This window comes from Triturus cristatus, chromosome 5_1 (assembly GCF_964204655.1).
Source record: "Triturus cristatus chromosome 5_1, aTriCri1.1, whole genome shotgun sequence".
Taxonomy (NCBI): Eukaryota; Metazoa; Chordata; class Amphibia; order Caudata; family Salamandridae; genus Triturus; species Triturus cristatus.
The window spans coordinates 703739301-703764896 of record NC_140587.1 but is presented as its reverse complement, the minus strand read 5'-3'; the positions used below and the strand labels follow the sequence as shown (position 1 = coordinate 703764896).

The 25596-nt window shown below is 43.7% G+C and overlaps 1 protein-coding gene and 1 long non-coding RNA gene across 2 annotated transcripts in view; one reads left to right on the top strand and one right to left on the bottom strand.

Annotated features, from left to right (window-relative positions):
• Window positions 1-25596, top strand: part of DTNA (dystrobrevin alpha) — a 980878-nt gene that overhangs the window by 12327 nt on the left and 942955 nt on the right. The gene's annotated exons all lie outside the window — the stretch shown is intronic.
• LOC146831386 (uncharacterized) overlaps window positions 1-25596 on the bottom strand; it is a 170426-nt gene that overhangs the window by 21450 nt on the left and 123380 nt on the right. The window contains exon 2 of the long non-coding RNA XR_014961561.1: window positions 854-921. This is a non-coding gene — a long non-coding RNA (uncharacterized LOC146831386). The remainder of the gene's footprint in view (window positions 1-853; window positions 922-25596) is intronic.

Below are 25596 nucleotides of genomic sequence, written 5' to 3'. Positions count from 1 at the left end.
AAATGCTTTCATGAAATCTTCTCACTTTGTTGGTAGAGATGATCGCACATGTAGTTCGTTTTGACACACATTGTTTCTCCTGCGAATAAATGGAACAAATGTAGAGAATTTTATATTTTTATTTGGCTGTACAACTGGATTATTTTCTATATGGAAGAGTCTTGGTTTGGGAGCAGTACTAAGATAATTAATTTTTGTACCCCGGAATCTGAAAACTGGAATTCAAGATATGGTGTAGCTCTCTTAAGCCTGAGTGGAACTTAAATCCTTCAGAATGCATGCGCCGAGCCTAGAGAAATGTGTTCCTCTTAAGAGCAGTCCACCTCAGACAGAAGCTGAAATGCCTTTTTGGTCAGATGACATAGTGACAATAATAGTTTTATGTTAATCTCCAAGGAATTATCTAACTAAATGTTTTATAGCACTTCCGAATAGTGCTTGCTTAATGTTTGCAACAGTCCTCGAATCCAAGAGAGTTCTGCATTTGTTGAAGGGGTTGATTCTCACTTGCAATGAATTCTGGGGGAATACTCCTTTTTTCTAAGCTCTAAATTCACTTTTCAAAATAGATTCAACCTTTTCGAGTCCTACTTAAACACTAAAAGAAATGAGTATAAACAGAAAATCTGATCTCTATTATTCAGTCTGGCTTAAAAAGGGGGGTAGACATTATGGATGAATGTTTTGTCTGGGTCCATTTAGACCAATGGTCAGTGAGCCTGGGTACACAATTGTTCTGCTGCTTTGTCAAGACTGCAATCGGACACATCGACTAGGGTCGGGCGAAGGACCATTGGGCAAGCTCTTTACCAGTGCAGAACGTTTGTTGTCTATAGCAGTGATGTATACTCACAGTGCCTAATTTCAGCCGGTGGTTGCTGGTGGGGGCCACAAACACTCATTTTTTCTCATCAGACATTTCTGGAGAGAAAGAGAGAGAAAAATACATTAAAGGGGGAAAAGGAAGAAGAGAACAACGGAAAATCTGTCACCAAGGGAGAAAGCAGGAACCTGCAAGGGTGAAATAACAGGGCAGGCAGTGTTTGGCAGTGGATTAAAGAGTCCTGAGGTGGATTCGGGACTATGCAGCCTTGGTATTTGGTATGCTGACATTTAATTGTGCTGGCCGGGGTTCTGAGCACTGTGGTTGGAGCCAGCACCCATTTTTTTACAGCTTAAATACTGTGTGCTCCTTTCAATTTTAGTCGGTCACTGTCGAGCAGATGTTGCAATTGCAGTAGACCTTCCTGTTGTTTTTGTTCCAAGAATAAACAGGCACTTAAAGAGGAATTTATATGAAAGGATAGTGTTCTTTACTCACTTTAGCATTTCCTTAGAGTAGTGTAGGTTTCCTTAGGTTTGTAAACATATCCTGTAACAAAATCGATAAATAATATTCAAAACACCAAGGTCCAGGAAACTGGATGAGGAGGAGTGAAATTCCTATGGCACCTAAAGACACTAAACCCCTAGTCAATCTGTAAAGGTAGTTAATGAATGAATCATCACTGCGACTGTTGCAAAACCGTGAAGTCTGGGAATACCTTAATTGGGAAAATAGCCATGTATTTGAGGGAACAAATGCAGAAATTTGCACAGGAACACCAATTTTCGTTATTATTCTCCCTTTCTAGTACAATAAGACGTAATCTGGAGGGCGTACCTCACCTGAGAATCATCAATCCCTGCAGTATCCGTAATTCATGAGTCAGGATTTCTGACCTTTTTGGTTGGCCATTCGTAATGAGGACCTAACTTGGAGGGTGGGAAAGACCAATACATCTTAATAGCTTTCCTGAAGAAAGAATCAACTCTGACCACTGGAGAGGGTGGTTACCTGTTTGAGATCTTTGTTGCTTACGAGGGACCATGCCTATCACCCCTAGCCGTCTTTCTGGAGATGGGGAATGTAGATAGTGAGTATGATGACGTGCTTATGCAGTGCACACCATGCACTGGTACGACAGTCAGTAGATTTTACGGTTTAGTCTCATTATGATGGGAAATCAGCAGAAATTTGCCAAGGAAGTAAGAGCCAATATCATCTATTTTTCCCTTTCAGTTAAGTTGGCAGTCTTTCTTTGCTCTGAATTGGAGTGTGCCTTGCTGATATTCAAGGAGGTCAGTGTATATGGCATTCTTGTCGTCTAACAAGACGTAAAGTTCTCAAGCGTCTTGATAGTGAATGTGATGCACGTGTGACTTGGTTGTAGTAGGTTAGGTTTTTGAAGAAGCTGAAGATGGAAGCAGCTCAGTAAGATGGTTATATGTAGGTCCTCATTGAGGTGGACCTCAGTGTCCCTGGCGTGTGAGGCAAAAGTAAGGATTTAATGTGAGGGGTATGTGGAAGAATATTGTGGATAAGAAGTTTGTGCACTGGACACTGGTGTTAGTGAAAAGTACATAGGTAATGAATTCCAGCTCTTAAGGTTTTAGCTACATTGGCTAGTGCAGAAACAGTAGGGGGCACCTGAATACTATTTTTAGGAACCACTAACATGACCAGCACCCTGGTCAACTCCTCACACCATTTGGTGGACCCTAACCATGTAAATTACACACAAAAGCACTTCCAACACCTTCATCATAGAACAAAATCTAACGGTCACGAAAAAATCACATTGATCCGATGAATTCCAAGGTAATACACATGTACAGCTTGAATAAGAATTCTGTTAGCTTCATTGTGAGTGTTCTTAAGGAAACGTGGTCCAACCTGAAATTCCGGAATGCAAGCCCACTTTTGGTGAACCTGTTGGCGGTCTCCATTTCTATCCAAGTGGCTTGTTCCTCTGATTACTAAATGGCTCCATGCCACGGGACACAATATTTCCAGTCCTTGAATTTCATCTTTTAAATTAGGGTTTTCTGGTGTGTTACTAGAATTGGTTCAAATAAACTCAAGGCTGAAGCTAGTAGGATGGATTGCTTTGTTGAATGAAAGTCCAATATTGGAACCAAGATGTTCCCTAAATTTTTTTTTCCAACTTTATTTATGGATTTTGGCAAATACAAAGCTGCGACAGACTGCTCCAAGAGGGGAGATATTAAAGAATCACAGAAAAGACAAGGCATCAATCTTAAACAATTAATTGAATATCCAGCAATACACGAGGTTGGTAATTCGCCATACATTTAAAATTCTGTGGTTACCCATATTTCCTGCATCACCTAAGAGAGCCGCAGTCGCAGTTCAACTAGAAGAAAGATAAAAGAGAGGAAAGAGTAGACAGGGGAGGTCGAGAGCGAAGTTTAGTGGGGGAGGGTTGGGGAAGTAGAGGTGTCTCTCTGGTTGAGTACCGGGGGTGGGGGGAGTATTCCAACCTATGGATCATGCAGCGTCATGACCGTTCACACCACAGGCAGCGGGGCATCTGTGCAGAGTGGTGCTGCAGGTAACTTTTCAGAGGTTGCCAGATGTCGTGGGGGTGTGACTGTGTCGGCATAAGTTCCCAAAATTCTGACAATTGGTTATGGCAGAAAGCAGCATCCCTAAGCCAGTCATCCCTACATGGTTTACGCTTTCGACCCCAGCATATAGCCACCCGCCTCTTGGCCAGCAGTAGCATCATGGCAGCTAGTCTCCTGATGTCTGCCGGGAGGTCCTTGACATAACCTAGCAGAGAAGAAGTGGGGAGCACTCCAACCTGTACTCCAACATTTCACTCAGTGCCTCAAAAACGCAAGTCCAATAGTTAGCAACATCCAAACACTCCCAGGCCAAGTGTATAAAGGAGGCCTCGGGTATTCCACACCTCAGACACCACGCGTCCGCACTCAGTCCCGCTTTGCGCAGCCACACAGGAGTTCTATATAGCTAATGCAGGAATTCTAAATGAATTAGCCGCAGTCTGTAATTGGGGGACATGTCTTTTGATTGTGCGCAGCAGTAGGCCCAGACCCCTTCCTCGAATGGTGTACCCAGGCATGCCTTCCATTCGCTTTGAGCGGGGGGCACGCAAATTGGAGACTCACGCTGCATGTCAGAGTATATATGTGAGATGAGTTTGCGGGGCGAGGGATTAGTTAAGAATTCTTGCAGGACTTGAAACGTTGGGGGCGCATTCGGGAACGAAGGATACTGGGCTCGAAGCGAGGCCCGCAATTGGAAGTAGGTCATCCTCTCAAGGAGTCCAGTGTGTTCCTCTCCTAATGCAGAGTCTAGGTCAATAAAAACACCTTCAGGGAAAGCACATCCAAGTGTATGTATCTGGAGCTTGTGCAAACGTTGGCAGATCCCTGCCTCAGTCGTAAAAGGCAGTGCCGTTTGCCTAGTAAGCGGGACCGACGGTGCGAACATGGCATCCAATGTGCTCTACGGCGGAGCTGCTGCCATGCCCACACCGTGCATCCCACGGTGTCAATCCCAGGCCGCAGACGGCGCTGCGCGTGGAACAGTACCATGTGGAGTGAAACCGGGTCAGCTTGATTGATCTCAGGAGCAGTATGTGCAATGAAGTGGGTCGGGTAGATCCAGTAGAACCCAAATTGGGCCTGCGCGCAACTATGATACAGTTCCATTACAGGTCCCCCCAAGCCCCCCTACTTGAACGGGAGTGTGAGGGCTTCCCAGGTTACCCGAGGTTGCCCTCCTGCCCATTCAACCAAGGTGTTCCAGTGACATGCAATCATCTGCTAACTATTCTCATTTCAACCTACAAAGGCCATGATCCATAGGTTGTCTAACCTAACGTTTTCCAGTCTATATTACTGAAAGAACATTGACTAGTACATTGTGTTTGTCACTGAACGACACTTACGGTTACAAAGGTCTAATTGTGTGCTATTGTATATTTTCCTAGTATTGGATGGTAAACAGATTGTGCCCGCTTCTCGTTGGTCCAACCACAGGCTAGGGATCATGAATGAAGAGCAAGGTGCAGCACATCTTGAACATAATGTGTAGTGTATACTTCTGCACAACACTTTACTGCACTTAATGACCTGGCTCCACCCTTGATGTGGTCATAAGGAATAGACTTCACCCGCGAAAGATCTAGATCCACACTGCCTCTACCAACACCCAGTGGCCTCTCACATCCCTCACAAACTCGGTATATCTTGCATATCAATTACCCCTGCCTAGCTGCTTACAAGATGACCATGCACAATTTGTGTTATCACAAGTCCCATTGTCAGTCCATCTATTATATGGTGCACATACACAGTGCATGTGGCTTCATACAGTTCTTCAATGATTAAACCGAAACCAATGACTGTGTGAACGAAGTGATTTTTCCCGTTAACGTTCACATGATGACACTATGTAACACAGACTTGTGCATATACACAATTGGGCACAATAATGGTGAACCAAATGTAATCAAACTTGGATAACATTGTCAGCACAGGGTTCATGTGAAAGTGCCACTGTACAAGGCATTATTTTCTACTTCCAAAAACGACTGACCGTATAGGACAAAGTGAGGTCATTTATCAAGATATATAAGTTCTGTCTTTTTAATTTGCATCTTATGGGCAAATTCAACCAGCGCTTTGGAGGGCAAACATTTTTACATTTTGCATATTTACCCAGCTAGAGGTTATTCCAGATATTTAGTCATTCCATGGTTGGTTACCCAACCTTCTCTCCCGCCATTGAATGGTGCCAGTGTCTAGTAACCCAGCTACAACCTGGCAGTGAAACATGCCTTTTCGTTTGTTGATGTTCCAATTCCACAGTCTGCCCCACATTGAAATGTCCTTTGATATTTTTTTTTGTTTAATTTGTTTATTGAGTTTCATAGTATACAAAAATGCAGTCTGTACGTGATTGCATATACAAAGGATGAGTTCACACTTTTATGCATTTATGTCAATTGGCACAACTGTTGTTCAAGACACAATCAGACACAAAGAGGTACTAATGAGCTGAGTAGAGCTGTATGGACCCACACATCATCGTGCCCGCTTAGTGATATCAAGACATGTATCCGGTGTAGCAGCGATGCTGCCGGCTAGATTTTGATGGCATACGTTTCAAGCAAACCAGATATTTCTAATGTTCATGAGTTGGTTGAACCTTAAAACGAGGAGGGAGGGAATAACAATGAAGAAAATCTACTCCTACAAACAAAAAACAGCCCCACACCAGTAATACACGACATTATAAGATCCCTACAGCTTAATGTTACATAACCCCTCAAGACAATTGAAGGTGGCAGGTTTTTGAGTGGTGTGCACGGTCCCCGTCTCATGGGTGTCAAATATAGTGGCTTCTCAGTGTGCGATATTGTCGTGTTGCACGAGGTATGGAGCTCTGTTAAAATAGTGTCCCAGTTAGCTAAGATGGGGGTATTTACAGACTCCTAGGTTATCCTCTCTGTGGCAGGCCATGCCTTCAGCTAGAGCCCATGTGGTGATGGAGTGCGCTATACCGAAAGAAAGGGGAGATCAGAGGTCTTAGAGGGGCCCGTCCTCCTAACTGCATAAAAACTAACAATAAACGTCCAACTCTGAACTAGAAAAGCAATTGTGTAACCTCTGAGAGGTCGCAAAAGCACACTGCTTTTGTTAGTGTACCCTCAGCCAGCAGGGTTTCCCCTAGGTGGCATGCTTCATCATAGGGTTCTTCCCGTTCCGCTGCGGAATGGAGCGTGCTACTACCAGTGAGAGACACAGGAGCACTTGAGTAGTAAATACCCAATGGTTGATGGAATAGGAGTAGAAGGGGTTGGAGGTAAAGAATAAAAAATACCTACCTGATAGGGAAAACTGTGTTTCACTCCACCCTTCAAGCAGTATGATTAAAACGGGGAAGAAATACAAAACACATGGTTATAAGTACAAGGTTACTGTATGGTCGGGGGGGGGGGTGCGACCAGGCCTCCAATGTCGGAGGCTCATGAGACTTCCATCGGGTGATAATATGAAGTGTCCTTTGATTTACAAATCAAAGGTGAGCATCATTTTTCCTATGTGTACATTTCTGTACAAAATGGCTGTGATTGACTTCTTTAAATCCCGGCTGAAACGAACATTAACTCAGCTTGTGATGAAGATGATAAAAACATGGGAATTGTTAAACTGCAAGAGTGTATAGATGGAACTGGTATCTGAAATTACTGCATCAGAAATTATTTCTAATCTGTGAAGGCTACAATAAATGGATGTGAAGGTTACCCCCAAAATATATTTATTTTCCACAAAAAGGCGTTTTTAAATTTGACCTTACTTATGCCACCTAGATTCTGTGTGCCGCACTGAATTGATGTGCTATGAAATTACCTGTGGCACGCTGTTCAACGCTGATTTCAAAGATTCTTAAGTGCTGTTGATAATCTTTCTACATGCAGCATGGGGAGAGGGAGGGATGAATCCCTTCATCCGAGGAACGTGCCAGATACTCACTGGGGCCCAGGCATTGCAGTGTCTCCAGGCCCACTGGCACATTAAACCCAACTGCCTGCTCCACTAGTGGCACAGTAATGCACACCAGCCACCAGAGCTTGAGCCCTACTTTCGGCCCCTGGAAACGCTCGATCATTCAAATAGTAGAAGGTGGTCATGATCCCAGGGTCATAGTGAGAAGGCTGAGGATGTCGATCCATGTCGACCATTCTCCTAACTTGCACACTGCGGAAGTCCATGGGCTGCGTTATCTCACTGCTCAGCCTTTTTCCTACCTGCTCATCACCTTGCTGGATCAACCAGTTCAGATGTCTCTTGATTGCTACAGCTGGTTCAACGCTGATTTCAAAGATTCTTTAAGTGCTGTTGATAATCCATCTACATGCAGCATGGGGAGAGGGAGGGATGAATCCCTTCATCAGAGGAACGTGCCAGATACTCACTGGGGCCCAGGCATTGCAGTGTCTCCAGGCCCACTGACACATTAAACCCAACTGCCTGCTCCACTAGTGGCACAGTAATGCACACCAGCCACCAGAGCTTGAGCCCTACTTTCGGGCCCTGGAAATGCTCGGTCATTCAAATAGTAGAAGGTGGTCATGATCCCAGGGTCATAGTGAGAAGGCTGAGGATGTCGATCCATGTCGACCATTCTCCTAACTTGCACACTGCGGAAGTCCATGGGCTGCGTTATCTCACTGCTCAGCCTTTTCCCTACCTGCTCATCACCTTGCTGGATCAACCAGTTCAGATGTCTCTTGATTGCTACAGCTGGTAAGCTTTTTTTCCACCATTCCAATAAGAAATTGAGTGAGAGTTTTTAGTGTGAATGCTGCCACACCAAAAGTCATTCCTATCATTTATTTCTTACCTGCGATTATGTTTCATAGTTGTTCTGGTTTTCAACATTTGCTACAATTCACAACTGTCCTCCCATCTACCACAACTTTGTTTTATTCCTCCTTTTCAGTTCCTTTCTTCTTTTGTACCCTTCTTCCTTATCTGTATCGTTATTATGAGCTCTTCCATCCTTTTACTTTGTACAGTAGCTGCTGGTCGTCCACAATACCCCAGATGCTGGAATGGCTCCTGGTATTGTCTAGGAGTGGGCGAGACTCACAGAGTTTCACTCAGCAGAATTCCACAGAGTTTCAAAAAACAATGCGAAATTCCACGATGAGGTGAAATCCGCGCGTCGCACTGCTTGCTCTGATTTTTAGTGCCGGAAGCTTGTTTCACACTGCAAAATCAGCACGAATAGCACCACGCAGGGCACCAGAGGGCAAAACTTCTTTGCTACCACTTAAGTAATTTTTCTACTCGAGCGCAGCTTTCTCACTGCAAACAGTTGTGACCGCCTGTGTTGAGAAAATCTCGCTGGCTGCCCTCCTGGCGCCCCAAAATTATGCTGAGGACACAAATTCTTACTTGCGCTCAACACCTTACCGTTGGCGAGCTGCGTATGGGAAAAAACTTGGCCACGTGATGGAGGTTTGCCATAAGCTCTGCCTTACAAGTGTGACGCAGAGTGTGCAAAACTCTGTGAACTCTGCCAGTGGCGCAGAAATGTATTGCTCACCCTTAGTATTTTCAGTATTTGCCCTATTCAGAGACTCTATGAAGACATTGATCCTACTCAGGTGGTCGGCAGCACTGAAGGAGAGAGAATACAGAGACCTTATGAACTACCTGAGAATCCTATCTCTCTCTCTCTCCTAACCCATCATCTTTCTCAAATTACTCGTTCTAATAGCAATTGAGACTTCTGCCAGGCAATTCTGGATATTGACTAATCTCGTGGTTCTTGGGTTCATGGCTTGGCTTCCCAAAACCTGACAGGTTCGAACTGTACCTATAAAAGAGAAGGCTTTACACCTCATAGTCTAACTCCATCTCCCATGCAGCTGGCATTACCTGAAACCAGACTCAATTTTACCAAGGTAGTCGCTCCCGACTGTCACTCTTTTCCAAAGCTGTCCAACCCACTTGGCATCCCGGGCCTATCCCCCACTGCTCCAGCTGCAAGGCCCATGAAGTTGTCTTACCCTGATATTCCCTCCCTAACTATTCCCCACTGTTGCCTACCCAGTCCCTCCTCAGCCATCTCAGTCAAGCCGAAGGCCTATTTTCCATCATTTCTGCTGATTGCCCTGAGTGCCGCTGAAACTCTCCAGTAAGGCAAGTGGGAGACGGCCACTCACTGGAGTCGCCGAAGTATCTGCTGATGATCCTTCTGTATTCCAGAATTTCCTCACACTATACCATTTATATTAAATATTCACTGCTCTTTCAAAATGATACTAGGAAACTGCAGCAGTGTTTCATCAGTGCCACAAAGAAGAGCTTGAGGATGTTTTTACATGGGAAGAGAATCTCCTCACTGTCACTGCATTATTAATTGATCAACACTTCAAATTAATCAGCAACAAAAGAGCAGGGCGCTGGAGAATCAGGGGTGTTCTCTACACACTTCCTCATGTACAAGGTGAAAAAGAAGACCATTTTGCTAGACAGTGGCTACAGTTTGTGGGAAACTGGCAGGCTCGGCTGTAGCTGACAGAAATAGGACAGCCTGCTCCCAGATGAAGTTTATTCCCCATCGCAAAACTCATTTTCATTTGAGCCACAAGGCCATTTTTCAGTTTTTGTCCTTATCGAATCAGGAACTTCTGCTGTTTCATGGACAAGCATTTCCTAAATGACTTCATATTCTGTAATAGGAACCCTTACCTCATCATTTTTATACAATTGGGACATCTTTGAACTATCAGATTCAACCTCAATGATGCTACTGTTTTCACTCTTGTGTTAGGTAGTTCCCAGATTGCATAATCTGACAAGAGATTACCAATGTTTAAATATTACCTTTTACTTCTATAGTTGTGTGAAGCATTGTACCCTATGCCTCAATGTCTAAAAGGCCCAAAGCTTGACTTGTTTTGTGCTGTGATCCATTTAACAGTCCAGTAAGGAAGAAAACCAGGACGGCCAACCAGTGTTGAAGTTCCTCCAGCATATTACAACTTTATGGGTGTATTTAATACAGATGACAGCCTAGCGCCACATTGAGAATACAACTGTGCAATTTTGTTCTAGATTTAATTCCCGGAGCATAAACTCCTTGTGATCTGATCTGTCCCCTAAAATTGCAGGATGACAAAGTAATGAAACAATATTGTCAAAAATGTCTGGAGAAAGGATTCAATAGACATTTGATCTCCAGCATGAGTGCCTGCAATTTTTAATCCGAAGCTCCATGGGGAGTTTGTCCCTGTATGAATTATAGAGAACTGAAGTTCCTTACCGCCCATAATCAAATCCTCTCCTCCTCATTTTCGTGTGTTTGGATCAGACGGCCATCATCTTGTCCAAATTTAGGAGGTACCTTCAAACTAGTGCCAATCCAAGAGGAGGATGAGTGGGAGACCTCCTTGAATACAAGATATTGACATTCTGAGAAATTGGTAAGGCCGTTGGGGCTGTGTATTTGTCCATGGCTTATATAGTACTTTGTCGATTGTTTTTTCCATGGCCTCCTGGATGCATTTTGGTTGTGTCAGAAGATCTTGCTCAACACCAAAAGCACCTTTGACGAATATTATCTCATCTATTCTGGCATGTATTGCAAAACAAATTTGAGAAGTACCTTTTTGAGACACATTGATTCATCTTGGGAATATATATTTCAAGTATACACTTGTGTACATGCTCAGCAAACCCTCTCTCAGAAACTCTGCACAGTTAAGTATTTGTTGATCCCTGGGTTATGGAGATGGTCTGTCAGGGTTGAGCTTAAACATTTGTAAATGCTTGTTTTAATTTCAAACACTTTTACTGATTTTAATCCAGCTACAGTAAGTGAATCTAGAACAGCGTTACAGAAAAAACTAGATGCAATTGGTTATTCCTCCTTAATTTCCTAATAAAATACAATGTTACAGAAGATTCAATGCATTGCAGTCAGTATTGGCAAAAAGAAGAAATACTCTACTTAATGGCTCTTTGCAATACACCTACTCAGCTGACCAGAGCACTGCAGAGTCATTTAACAATTACAGTGTACAGTTCACAAAGTACTGTGCCAGCCAGGGAATATACTCCGCACAAGGATAGATATACCGGGCACAAATTCTACCTGCTCCTCCTCTCACTCCCTATTTCAATATGAGTGATGTATATAGACATTCCAGACTCCTATCCCTCAAGGTGGCCTGTTTTTCGGGAAAAGCTGAAAGTTTCATCAGCATTTCCGCCCATTCCACCAGATTCTCCTTCACACTGTCATCTTGATGAGACTGCTTCATATTATGTTCCTCGGCCAGAGCCCATTCCATTAAGGCTTTGTTTTATACGTCTTTCCCCAGAGCTCCCAAAGGGGCCCAGTGTGTAGCCATCCGTCTCTTTACCAAGACTGTACCCAGTACCCACATTCGCAACCTCATTTTACAGTTTTCGCTGTATGACCATACACTTAACCATGTTTTAATCCATTTTGTCATAGCCAGTCCCGTTATTTCATTAAAAGCCCGTATCTCCTTATTTGAAAATCCTGCAACTTTGGGGCACACCTGTGTAAGAAATCAGCCTCAGGAATACCACACCTACGACAGAGAGACGGCCTACCTGGATACATCAAGGCTGATTTGCAGGATGTCAGATGTGTTCTGTGCAAGAAGTAAAATTGTATCAACATGACCTGGGTGCTGGTGGAAGTAACTGTATACTCAGATGGATGTTCATATAAAATAAGACCCAACATCTTATTCAGCTCTACTCTGCCAAAAGCATTTTACATAGACTGTGAAGATGTTCAGCTATTATGTTATGTCATAGTTTAGAAGCAATGGTACAGTGATAGGAACAGTCATTGAAGAATAAAAGGGTTTGAAAAGGAAAAAGGAGTGTTGACCCCACTCTGACCTCAATAGTGTCTTTTGCAACTCTGTATAAAGAGGCTAGGTGATTAACTTATTTATCTGTGAGCCTGCTTTTCATGGAGGATTTGTAATGATATATTCATCAAAAGATTAGAAAAATCATCATGAGGGAGGCCCTGGTCCAAGTTATCGTGGCCTTGGTTATGTCCAGAATTGATTACGTAAATTCTCTCTATCTGGACCTCCCGAAATCCCTCATGCGTAAGCTTCAGCTAACTCAAAACCAGGCCGCCAGGCTGATAGTTCACCTGCCCAGAGGGGGCTCCATCTCACGGGTGACTAAGGGCCTTCACTGGCTGCCTAGTGCGCAAAGATCCAGGTTCAAGTTATGCCGCATGGCGTTCAATGCATTACATGTGAGCTGCCCAGGTTTTGTAAAAGATCGGATTGTAAAATACCATCCGACAAGAGAACTGAAATCCAGCTCCCGTCCACTACCTGGTCACTCCCACCTATAAGAAACACAGAATGGGAGGTCATAGGTTCTCTGTCACGGCCCCTCGAGCATGGAACACACTCCCCTTGGAAATTAAACAGTCATCCCAGTACATTAAATTTAGGCAACTCCTGAAGACCTGGCTGTTTAGACAGCCTTATCAGTAACAAGGGCTTTACGACATTTCAGTACCTAGCGTCAAGAGACCTCCCCGGTGAACGTGCGCTGTATAAATAGCCAATAACATAACATCAAGTGCATTCCACAGGGGTTTAGCGCTGTTTATGAGATCTTTGCTAATTCCACATTTTCTGTATATGGACAAAACTTTTATGCTCTTGGTTCCAGTTTGCCTTAACCCTTTTTAAACTAGCACCCAGCATAAGACCCCTACAATAAAAGTTTCTCCCCGTCCATCTGAAACCTGCATTCCACATCCAAAGCTTTCACTCTCTGACCATTTGTGTTCACCTTTTCATTGAGGATATTGAATGTCTAATTTTTCTCTCCTGTTGCTGAAGGGTTTACAACTATATATAATATGGTCAGAAATTCACCATTTATTCGGCATTGAGTGTACACATTGTGCAGGAATTTATAGAACGGAGAACATCTGAGAATCTACATGGGCCATGTCTTTCAATTTTATGGCTGAATGTAAAATATCCAGGCAATCTTTGTACTTTTCCTGCTTGTTTAAAACACATGTAAGCTTTGAAAAATGACAGAAGTCCACATTCTTTAGTTCATATTTAGCTTCAGTTATGCAAAATGTAATTGAACTTTTTGGTCTGTCTATTCGTTTGATTAGTGATAGTCCACATTTTTGACATGACTGCCAATTCACTGAAGACCACTTAATCCTAATGGTCTTTTTACCAATTCAGTTTGATTTTGTACTTTCTGTTGAGTATTAACATCACAGCGGTGGTATTGTTCCCCTTCACGGATTGGAAAAAAAAAAGGATACAACTTAATAACATTATGTTTGCAGAATGACTCTGATATCTGTTTTAACTTGCTTGGTTAATTCATTTAATAACAGTTCAGCCTTAAGTGCTGGGAAGTACGTTCTGGGTAGCCAGACATGCAGTTTATAAATCAAACAAACGTAAACAATCTTTCTAAATTTCGATCCATGGATGATATAAAGCCTACATCGCCTCTGCTGAGCCTGTGACTTAAGAACACATCACTTACTTGGCATGGAAAGGCACCTGCCGATTGCAGAAAGTTGGGAGAATCCAACCCTCGGTTAGATTTTATCAGTGCTGTTTACTTTCTTATATACCCAAATAAAGTGAGATATCAGGACATCATTTAAGAACAAAATAATTTAAATTCTTTAAAAGAATAATTTTCATGAGGTAGTTCATTATTGGCTCTGACAACTAATCCTTTGGATTCCGGAGTAGCGTTTTACTCGCTGAAAAGAGCTTCAGCGCCTCGCATGGGGTAGTATGTGCTATATAAATACAATGACAATTACAATCATAGTTTTTGGATGTTTCTACTCTTTTTCCTACCAGGAGATGCATTTTAAGACCACTGTTTTTGTCAGCTCTTCAATTTTAACGTGAATTTCTCTTTAATTTAGTTCCTTTGTTTTTTCTTAAATTGAGGTAACAGTAATTGAACTTTTTTTGTCCTTTTAGGCCAGCAATGTTAGCCAGTGCACAATGTGCTGACCTTTGAATAGGTATCCATAGTCTCAAAAACGTTAACCCTCCTTCACCCGATGTCATACCTTTACCATTCTACTCCCTAACCCCAGCACACCCCAAATACAATACCCATCATCACATTCCTACCCAAGTCATAAACCTATAACAGCCAAAGTTTTGTTCTCCTATCATTTTTTACAAGTTGGTTCCACATGACTGCCTTTTGATTGAGGGTGGCAGTCAGATGAGTGAATTGCCACTTGGGCAAGAGTGGGCACTGTTCAGAGGCGTGGGGGGACAGAGAGAAGGATGAAGGCATAATGGATGTTACTGTGCTGTTTAGAGCACACAGAGGGTCATTTTGTCCAGGATGATCCACCATTCTAGCAGTCTGGTCAGTTTTTCTGAGGAATTCCGCATTACATCATTGGATTCTGCAATCTGTTGACTAGTTGACAGATTAGGTGTTGTATTGCAGATTATGGAGTGTCATATTATGGTTATCTGCAAATCCTTTGCTGCTGATTTTGCATTTTTCTCCATTGTCTGGTTTATCTGTTACAGGACATGTTAAACCTGCCGTGTGTCCTCCATCTGCCGTTTTGGAAGTGTCAAGAGTCCCTGCTGCCGAGGAGCCAATATTGTGCTGTTTAGTGATGTAGTTGGTCTGGCAAGTGAATCTGGTATATTGGGAGAGGAGTTGGCCTAACGGATAGGGAGATCGACCTTGAATCTGGGGAACTGGGTTCGAGGCTCAGCAATGACGCTGATCATCCTGTGATTCTGGGCAAATCACTTAATCTCCCTGTGCCTAATAAAAATAAATGTGTCCTCATGGAACACAACTGGTGCTATGTAAAGCGCTCTGATACCCGATACCTTTGGGTCAAGTTTGCGCTATATAAAACTCCCTACAATAAAATGAAAAAATTGCCTGTAAGTGGTGGTGACTGCACATGTTTAGATGTTGGTGTCATTGGAAAGGTTTGTGTTCTTTGGCTCTTTTTCATCTCCCTTTACCTCCACTGTGCTGTGCCATATCTAAAGGTACATTGGTGGCAGGTGGGCCTTGTCTTGAAGGAGATAATTGGTAAGCAAGGTCTCTGGAGATGTGACTGGTGCAACTTTCCTGTATTTGGTGATTGCCGCAGGAATATGTTGACATCACCTGTTCCGCAGCTGGGCCTTACCATGTGCATGTGTTTGGAATACCAAGGACTCCTTTCTTAAAGACATGCTTGTGTTTTCTTTCTGCATATAAACCTTTTTGATTATGCACTAAAATGGTTTGGCGGTAAAGTGTGTGCTAAAGTCATTAAGGGCCACATGTATCAACCTATTTTGCATTTGCAAACGGTGTGAATCGCAAAATTTGACAATTTGCTAATGCAAAATAGCCTTTCAAGATGTATGAAAGGCTTTGGCAGTGCATTTTAGGTAATCGCAAGTTTTTGTGATTACCTAAAATTGCGAATACAAATAGGGAATCGCACAAGTACCAATCATATTCAGAATGCAAACTGTACATTTAGGAAATGCTATTACCATTGACTCCAAGTCGACAGTAACCATGCGCAATTTTTGGAAATGCACAAAAAATGTATTTTTCAAAGGGCCATATAGTGCACACGTTTTTTGTGGTGGTGCTTCATGGGGGCCTTACAGTTAGATAATTGCAAAATTAGGTAATGCTAATCCATTCGCACCTATAGGCCGTTTGGCCCATAGGAACGAATGGAGTAGTATTAACAAATAGCGATTTACCTAATTGCGATTGTAGGAATCACTATTAGGTAATTGCTATTTTCTTACATACCATTTTGCATGCTTTAAATAGCGGTTACCTAAAATTCCCTAATGAGGGAATGGAAAATGGATTTTTGATACATGTGGCCCTTAGTTTCAATGCATATGCTAAAAAAAAATATTTATGCCAGTAGTGCAGAGGAAAATTAAAATGACCCATTTATACCCTCAACAGAAAACAAGGCAAAGCGCTGATATCTAACACAGGTCTAGAATGACTGGCACCATGCCTGATTTTCAGGATACCCACTACCCGTGAAAATGATTCATATTTACATTCACCTTTGGCAAAAAGTACCGCCTGAGGACATCTTGAAAATCTGAAATGAAACTTGCCATCGTGGACCTACGTTAGTCACCCAGGGACTGATGGTAGTAGCTAAATGGACAAAACATGGTCTGCTACATCCGAAATCAACATTTTGGCTCAAACTTTTACAAATCATTCTAGTTTGGTAAAACAGTTAAGGTACATTTTTTATCTCACTTGAACTACTTTTGAAGATTTAGATTTTTACCCAATTAAAAAACATTGGTTATAAATGTTTTGATGTCTCCACTTTCAAACTCCCTCCCCACCTTTGAGAGTTATGGAGTTGATACATTTTCTGCTATGTTTTATCACCTTTGGGGTGACCCTTAAGGTCCTTAGCTCTTAAACCTATTGTACTATGATTGTTGATTCTTTCATTCTCCAGCATCTCTGGGAGAGGGAAGTCTGCATTCTCTCTAACTAAAGGTGAACCATGTATACACACTTCAAGGGTCCCTATCTTGACGGTGTGCAAGTGGCTAAGTTATGGGGTTGTGATAGCTAAACTGATTTCCTTAGCCAGTACCACACACAAGTAATCTCTTGAGGGCTGATAACACACCAGAGAGTTGGGGTTATCTCTCGCAGCCTATCCTTCTTTCTCACTTTGGCACTTACCGGTACCTGATTAGGTGGGCTAGGTCCCTACCGAGGGACACCAGGACAGACATTCATCATTAAATGCATTCAATGATATTATGGTTTGTTTATCCCACATCTAACCATCTTGTCCATTTTCCAGTACTTCCAAGATGGTTGTATTTATAAAATAATTTGAATAAATAAGCCATTAAGTAAGGCATATACTTTCCACAACAATTAATCGCTAGTCTCATGATTTCGCCCTTTCTGGAATACTAGAAAGTTAAAATTCTTAAGAGAGGTATTGAGAATAACGTTTTTGAAGGCTGCTGTAAAGTAGCACTCTTTCCAAAAATTCTATTTCAGATATTTCTCAATAGATATCAAGTGTTCGATTTGGTAAAGTTGTTATAATTGTGTCCGAAAATGGTTGTTTTTTGTTTTTTTATTTTGTTGGTTTGTTTTATACTTCACATAACACGCTTCTACTTTTTTATCCAGTTAATTTGATGAAGGGAGTGCTTGCATGTATGATAACATTATTATATTTTCAAAATGCGTCAAAATAAAGAATTTTAATCAAATACATATTTTAGAGATAATGTATTTTCTGTTGTTGTGCAGCACCTATTAATCTGTAGTGGGTGATTTGGTGTCTTGGCATGGCAAGCATTCCAAACAGCGGTCGATTCAAAACGCATACTTTACACTGTAGTCCTTGCCTTCCTGGCAGCTGAAGTTGCTTCTTTGCCCCTTGAAACAAACCATTACAGCCTGGAACCCCGTGAGCACAGAAGACACCACCCACATGATGAACGCCATCCACTCCGGATCCCCATCCGACCCCTGTCCACACCACATCTTCAACAAAGCCGACGCCATCATCGCCCCCCAACTGCGGAACATCATCAACAACTCCTTCGCATCCGCCAACTTCCCGGAGAGCTGGAAACACGCAGAAATCAGCGCCCTCCTCAAGAAATCCACCGCAGACCCCACCGACCTCAAAAACTTTCGCCCCATCTCGCTCCTTCCCTTCCCCGCGAAAGTCATCGAGAAGACCGTCAACAAGCAACTGACTGCATTCCTCGAAACCAACGGCTCCCTCGACCCATCACAATCTGGCTTCCGAGCGAACCACAGCACCGAAACCGCCCTCATCGCAGCCACCGACGACATCAGGGCCTTGCTCGACAAAGGGGAAACTGCCGCCCTCATCCTCCTCGACCTCTCGGTTGCATTCGACACAGTCTGCCACCGCACCCTAACCACTCTCCTCCACAATGCCGGAATCAGAGAGGGAGCTCTAGACTGTATCACCTCCTTCCTCTCAGACAGAACACAGAGAGTCCGCCTCTCCCCCTTCTAATCATCGTCCACCAAGATCATCTGTGGCGTCCCGCAAGGATCATCACTCAGCCCCACCCTCTTCAACGTCTACATGAGCCCCCTCGCAGCCATCGCACGCCAACACAACCTTAACATCATTTCCTACACTGACGACACCAGCTGATCCTCTCCCTCACCAACGACCCCGCCACCGCCAGAGCCAACCTCCAAGAAGGAATGAAAGAAGTCGCGGAATGGGTGAAACTTAGCCGTCTGAAACTGAACTCTGACAAGACGGAAGTCCTCATCCTCGGATCTTCCCCCTCCGCATGGGACGACTCCTGGTGGCCCCTGGCACTGGGCACCACCCCCAAGCCTACTGACCACGCACGCAACCTGGGCTTCATCCTGGACTCCTCCCTCACGATGACCAAGCAAGTCAACGCCGTCACGTCCTTCTGTTTCAACACCCTGCGCATGCTCCGTAAGATCTTCCGATGGATCCCCACCGAAACCAGGAAGACGGTCACCCAGGCCCTCGTCACTAGCCGACTGGACTATGGAAACGCCCTCTATGCGGGATCCACAGCCAAACTACAGAAGAAACTGCAATGCATACAGAACGCCTCAGCACGCCTCATCCTGGACATCCCCCGTCACAGCCACATCTCTGCCCACCTGAGAGACCTGCACTGGCTCCCGGTCAGCAAGAGAATCACGTTCAGATTCCTCACCCACGCACACAAGGCCCTCCACGACACAGGCCCCACCTACCTCAACGACCGTCTCACGTTCTACACACCCACCCGCCAGCTCCAATCCGCCAGCCTCGCCCTCGCCACCCTCCCACGGATCCGCAGAACCACCACTGGAGGAAGATCCTTCTCCTACCTGGCCGCCAAAACATGGAACTCCCTCCCCACCCACCTTCGACTGACCCAGGATCATCTCACGTTCAGGAAGCTATTCAAGACCTGGCTCTACGAGTTGTAGCATCACCCCCCTCCCCTCCCCCCCCCCCCCCCTCCCCTCCCCCAGCATCTTGAGTCCCTCCAGGTGAGTAGCGCGCTCTATAAATGCCTTGATTGATTGATTGATTGTTGGTTAGCCAAGTGTGGTGGGTCAGTAGAGTCAGTAGGCGGATATATCATCTACATTCTGTAGGAATCTGTGTTTGGCTGCATGGTCACAGATTCAAATCCTATATGGTCCACTCTGTTCTATCCTTCTGAGGTCAATAAAATGACTACCATTGAGTGGGGTAACAATAAACATGTGTTATTTCACACCAAGATACCCTTCTTGGTGGTTGTGAAAATTACAAATACATGTGATGTTATGTATGGTGTTTTTGTGCTGGCAACTGTTGTTGGTCTCTTGTCGATGGTGATTGCTGTGATGACTGCTCTGCTGTGGTCATTGCACTTGGAATAACTGTGGTCGCTGTTGGGAAAGCTGTTGTTGCTGTTATCATTTATGCTGTTGTGGCATGTTAGGTGCTCCAGTGTGGGCAGCTATTGTTGACTCTGTGGTTCTTGATGCTCTGGTACTTGTTGCTGCTGTGATCCCTGCTGTTATGATTACTGTTGCATTTGCTGTGATGATTGCTTGATTGTTTTTATGGTATTAGCTGTTGTGGCAACTGGTACTGCTGCTGTTGTCTGTGCTGTGGTGGCAGCTGTGATCTATTCTGTGGTTACAATTGCAGTCACTGCTATTGTCCAGGACTTGCTGCTAACTGGTGCTTTTTCGTCCCTACTATGGTGGCATCTATGGTCAATTCTGTTGTTTCCTCTGTGATGGAAGCTGTGGTCAATTCTGTGGCTGCTGCTTTTGTCTCTGCCTTGGTGGCAGCTGTTTTTACTACTGTGGCGTCTGATTTCCATGCAACTGTTGTGAATGAATGAAATTGGATTTATATAGTGCATTTATACCCAGTGACATGTTGGTGCTAGGAGACTCGGTACCAGAGGGTCAAATGCCAACAAAAGGCAACAGGATTAAGGCAGTTAAAATAGGTCAGTTTGTTTTTAAGAAAAAGACAATGATTGGAGATATTTTTCATACTTAAGGAAAGAGTGTTCCAGAGCCTGGTCGCAAGAAATGAAAAAGACCTGAGACATTGCCTAGTTAGTCTGGTTCTATGAAAAGAGACTTTTCTCTGATGTAAAAAGGTCCTCCATGTTGGAGTGCTTTATGTGAGAAGCATAGGGCTTTCAACATAGATCTTACATGAAAAAAGCATCTGAAAAAGTTATTTTCTATAGATTATGAGCAGAACTGTGGTCTCTTTGGTGTCATTTATACACTATTGTCATTCAAAAGGGTAACATGTGTTTTATCTGGCGAAGTAAGCATTAATCAGATAGAGAGAAGGTAAACAGACCCACAAAGAGTAATCAGTATAAATTTGATGTATTTTTCAAAGTATAAACCTGACGAGATGCTACAAGTAGGTACAAACTTAGTGGCGCTACTGTGCTCAAGAGAAACAAAGATGCAAAGGTAAGTGGGGATATGAGGAACAAGAAACAACAATTGGCTGCCAGAAATTCGATATTTCAGAAGACTATATCGGTGTTTTTCTTTTATTAATTCCCAGTGGGTTCCTAAATGGCGATCAAGAAAAAATCCAGTTGAAATGATTGTCAACGTTTTGACCTGGTGATTAATTTATGACGGGTCTTCATCAGTACAGTGTCAGTAGACTATTTAGCAGTAGTAATCCTAGGAAGGCATGAATTGCAGAATGCAGCTAAAAAGTCACTCATTAACTGTGCGGCTCCCTGAAGGTTCTGTCAGAAATACCCAAATATAAACAGAAACAAATAATTCGGGGGGAAATGATTGAGGAAATGGGATTGTTTTCACTTACATAATGGAAGTAAACCACACTTGCCATTCTGCCAAATAAGTTGGAAAGTTCACCCATGGGTCCCTCTTCTATCTAACATAGTCACTTGCAAAGGATAGATCACAGTAACGTCACTTGTTTTGGAAATTTAAGGCAACAAATAAGAAGCAATCTAGCGAGGCCTCGCAGGGACGCTTATGACCTGGATCCTCCAGATGGGGCTATGGATCGTGCCTAACCTGGAACTGCTGGCTACGTGAAGGGTCGCAGATACGAGAGGGGAAAAGGGGATATTGGAAGTGATGTTCCTTCCAAGTACCTTTGATGTTGCATGTAAAGGTCGAGTACTCATTATTGAATGTTTGGGAAATGATCCTGTCTTGTGATGCTACTAGTAGAGGCATACTGAAACAATAAAATTTGTTTGAAAAAAAAAAAAAATAGGAAGAACTCTATTTAGTAACACCTCCAGGTCAGCTGCTCATGAAAAGAGGTCTATAACCTTGAGTAGATTCCATATAAGTGACAGGTATTCGCTTTGTCTACGATCCAGTGGTGAAACTAATAACAAATTAAATGATGCAAACCTTTCTAAGAACAATAGCATATGCAGTTTTTGTTTAAATGCTGATGCACTTATGGGTGCTGATTTACGAAAGCATTTATGAGTACGGGAAGTAGTACTACAGAAGTACTATGTTATGTACTCTTAAACATTCCTTTGTGAATTAACCTCAAACTCCAACTTCCTATCTTCCTATTATTAAAGTCTTAAGGAGGGAAAATACTTTTTTTGCACTAGTTGTATATGAAAATTCCCTGAATATAACTGTTTTATTCTCATCCTAGATGTTTTAAGGCCAATTCAGAAAAACATATAAGAATACTTAAAAGAGTTCTCCAGAAATGCTGCTTTACATACTCAACCCTTTCTGAATATGCCCCACGGTGTCCTACACCCAGTGAAGTCTGACACCTACTAATAATATAAATTCCGTATTTGGAATGTGTGAGTAGATGAGTTGCGCTGAATCAGTTCTCCCCACAGGAGCACAGATGGATTGGCGGAACACCTTCAGGCCCTCTTCCACGACTCCAGAACTGATGTGGCACTACTTAGGTGGTAGGACTTACAGCAGACAGAGTCCAGTTGCTGGATTCAGGTAGTTAACGCCTTTTCTGTCCCCTGAGGCAGTGATCAGGAGGCCAGCCAACTAGACCTTGGAGTCACACTGGGTCCTTGTTTCAAGATGCAGGTCCAGTCCTTTCACTCAGGCAGCAGAGCAACAGGGTAGCACTCCTTCTTGCGGAGCAGTACAGCATTACTGAGTGTTCCACAGGCCCAGGGGAGACTGACAAGTTGGGCCAGAGGGTACATATACTTGGTGCCCACTTTGAAGTAGGAGAAAGTTCTGGAGGTTTCCACCCCCAGAGGTCCTTGGAATATCCTGCCTCCCTGTCCTGGCCCTGCTTTTCTGGGATCACAAAAGATTTGTGTCAAACTCTTTTGTGAGTGTGCTCGGGCTGAGCCTTTGTGATGTGCAAGGGTGGTAGGTCATAGCTCCTCCCCCTCATCAAGTCAGAGTGCCCACCCGGTCACACCTTTGTCCTTTGTCTCACTGTCTGGGAGCAATACACCAAGACCAACTGCCAGCTACCCCATGTCATGCGACCCAGGATACAAGCTGCAGGCGCCAAACGGTGAGGACGCGAAAATGCCATCTTTCTAAAAGTGACATTTTCAGAATTGTGGCTTAAAATATGAGTTTACCACTAAAGAGGGTTCCAAACTACAATTCTTTAGACACCAACCTCAACATACCTATCTGCTTCCAATTGAAAGTATCAATTATTAAATGTAATAAGGTAAAACAATGTTTTCCTATGGGAGAAGTAAGCCTTGCAGTAGTGAAAAACGAATGTAAGAGTTTTTCTCTACCACGATATTTAAAAGTTAAATGTACATGTCCAACTTTTTTAATACACTGCACCCTGTCCTATGGGCTATGTAGGGCCTACTCTAGGGGTGACTTACATGTGTTAAACAAGCATTGGGAAAGTCATTAGGTCTCGCCTATGCAAGAGCTATTGGCTTTGGCAACGTGTTTAGCCATTATGTACACTAGTGTGGCTGCTGTTCAGTGTGGATAAAAGATAGTGTGGTGGGGTAGATTGGAGTGGGGTTGATTGGGGTAAAGTGGAATGGGGTAGATTGGGGGTAGAGTGAAGTGGGATGAGTGGGGTGGAGCGGGGTTGATTGGAGTGGGTATATTGAATTGAGGGAGATTGGCTAGTGTGGGGTCGATTGGGGTGGAGTGGGGCAGATTGGAGTGGAGTAATTCGGTGTAAATTGGGGTGGGATATATTGAGGTAGATTGGAGTGCAGTGGGGTAGATTGGGGAAGAGTAGAGTGGGGTGGATTGGAATAAAGTGGGGTAGACTGGAGTGGAGTCAGGTAGATTGGAGTGGAGTGGGGTAGGTTGAATTGAGGTAGATTCAGTTAAAGTGGAGTAGATCATAGTGGAGTTGAGTGGGGTAGATCAGGGTAGAGTGGAGTGCAATATATTGGGGTAGACTGGAGTAGAGTGGGGTGGATTGGGGACAAGTGAATTGATGTGAATTAGAGTAGATATGAGTGGAAAGAAGTAGATAAGAGTGAAGAGGAATATATAGTAGATTGGAGTGGGGTAGATAAGGGTGGAGTAGGGTAGATTGGGTGGGATAGATTGGGTGGATTATGGTAGAGTATATTGGAGTGAAGTAGGGTAGGCTGAAATGGAATGGGGTAGATTGGAGAGATATAGAAGTGGGGTACTTTGGAGTGGAGTAGGATGGATTGGAGTGGAGTTGGATAGAGTGCTGTGGGGTAGATTGGGATGGGGTGGTTTAGATTGGAGTGGAGTAGATTGATGTAGAGTGGGGTAGATTGGAGTGGAGTAGATTGGGATAGATTAGAGTGGGGTAGTCTGGAGTGGGGCAGATTGAATGGGATAGATTGGAGTAGGGTAGTTTCGGGTGGATTGGGGTCTCATGAGTTAAATCGGACTGTAGTGGGGTAGATTTTGGTGGCATGTGGTAGATTGCAGTGAAGTGGAGTGGGGTCGTTTGGGCCACATAGAATTGAGTGTGCTAGATTGGGGTAGAGTGGATTGGGGTAGATTGGGATGGAGTGGAGTAGGTAGATGGGGTGGAGTGGGGTTAGATAGATTGGAGTGGAGCAACATAGATTAGGGGAGAGTGGAGTGGGGTAGATTAGAGTGGAGTGGGGTAGATTGGGTGTATTAGAGTAGGTTAGATTGGATTGGACTGGGGTAGATTAGAGTGTAGTAGATTGGGGAAGGATGATTGAAGTGGGGTTGATTGGAGTGGGTTGGATTGAAGTGAGGTATAGTGGGGTGGGGTGGATTTGGGTAGATTGTATTAGAGAGGGGTAGATTGGAGTGGCGTGGACTAGACTTGAGTGGATTCGATAGGGGTAGATTGGAGTGTGGTGGATTGGGGTGTAGTGGGTTAGATTGGATTGGAGAAGGCCAGATTTGCGTGGAATGTGATAGATTGGAATGAAGTGGAGTTGGGTAGATTTGGGTCGAGTGGAGTGAAGTGAGTGGAGTGGGGTAAATTGGGTGAATTGGAGTGGAGTAGATTATGATGGATTGGATTGGGGTAGATTGTGGGGAGCAGGGTAGATTGGAGTGGTTAGGGATAGATTAGAGCGGTGGAGAGTAGTTGGATAGATTCCAGTGGAGAAGGGTAAACTGGACTGGGGTAGAGTGGAGTGGCGTGGATTGGAGTGGAATCAGGTAGATTGGGGTGCAGTGGGGTAGATTGGAGAGGGGTGGGGTTGATTGGGTTAGATTGAGTAGAGTGGGGTAGATTGGGTAACAGTAAAGTGGGGCAGATTTGAGTGGGGTGGGGTAGATTGAATTGGGGTGAAGTTGATTGGAGTGAAGTAGATTTTAGCGGAGTGGAGAGGGCTAGACTGGGGAACATTGAAGTGGGGTAAGTGGTGTGGAGTGGAGGGGCTTTGAGTGGCGTTGCGAGTTGTAGAGTGGAGTAGAGAGTCATAGAATGGAGTGGCATAGAATGGCATAGAGTGAAAGGGCATGGAGTAGAGAGCGTTGTGTGGAGTATGCATGGTGGTGGAAGCACACTACCACATTTTCAATTGAAATAACCATTACATTTGCACTGAAATACAGTTTTACTGCTCGCATACGATAATGAGTGCAAATGTCATCCCCTAGTCTATTGATGTGTTTTGATGATACTCAAATATTTGTTTCCAACACACTTCAGAATCACACAAAAATGTGCTTTATTTGTAC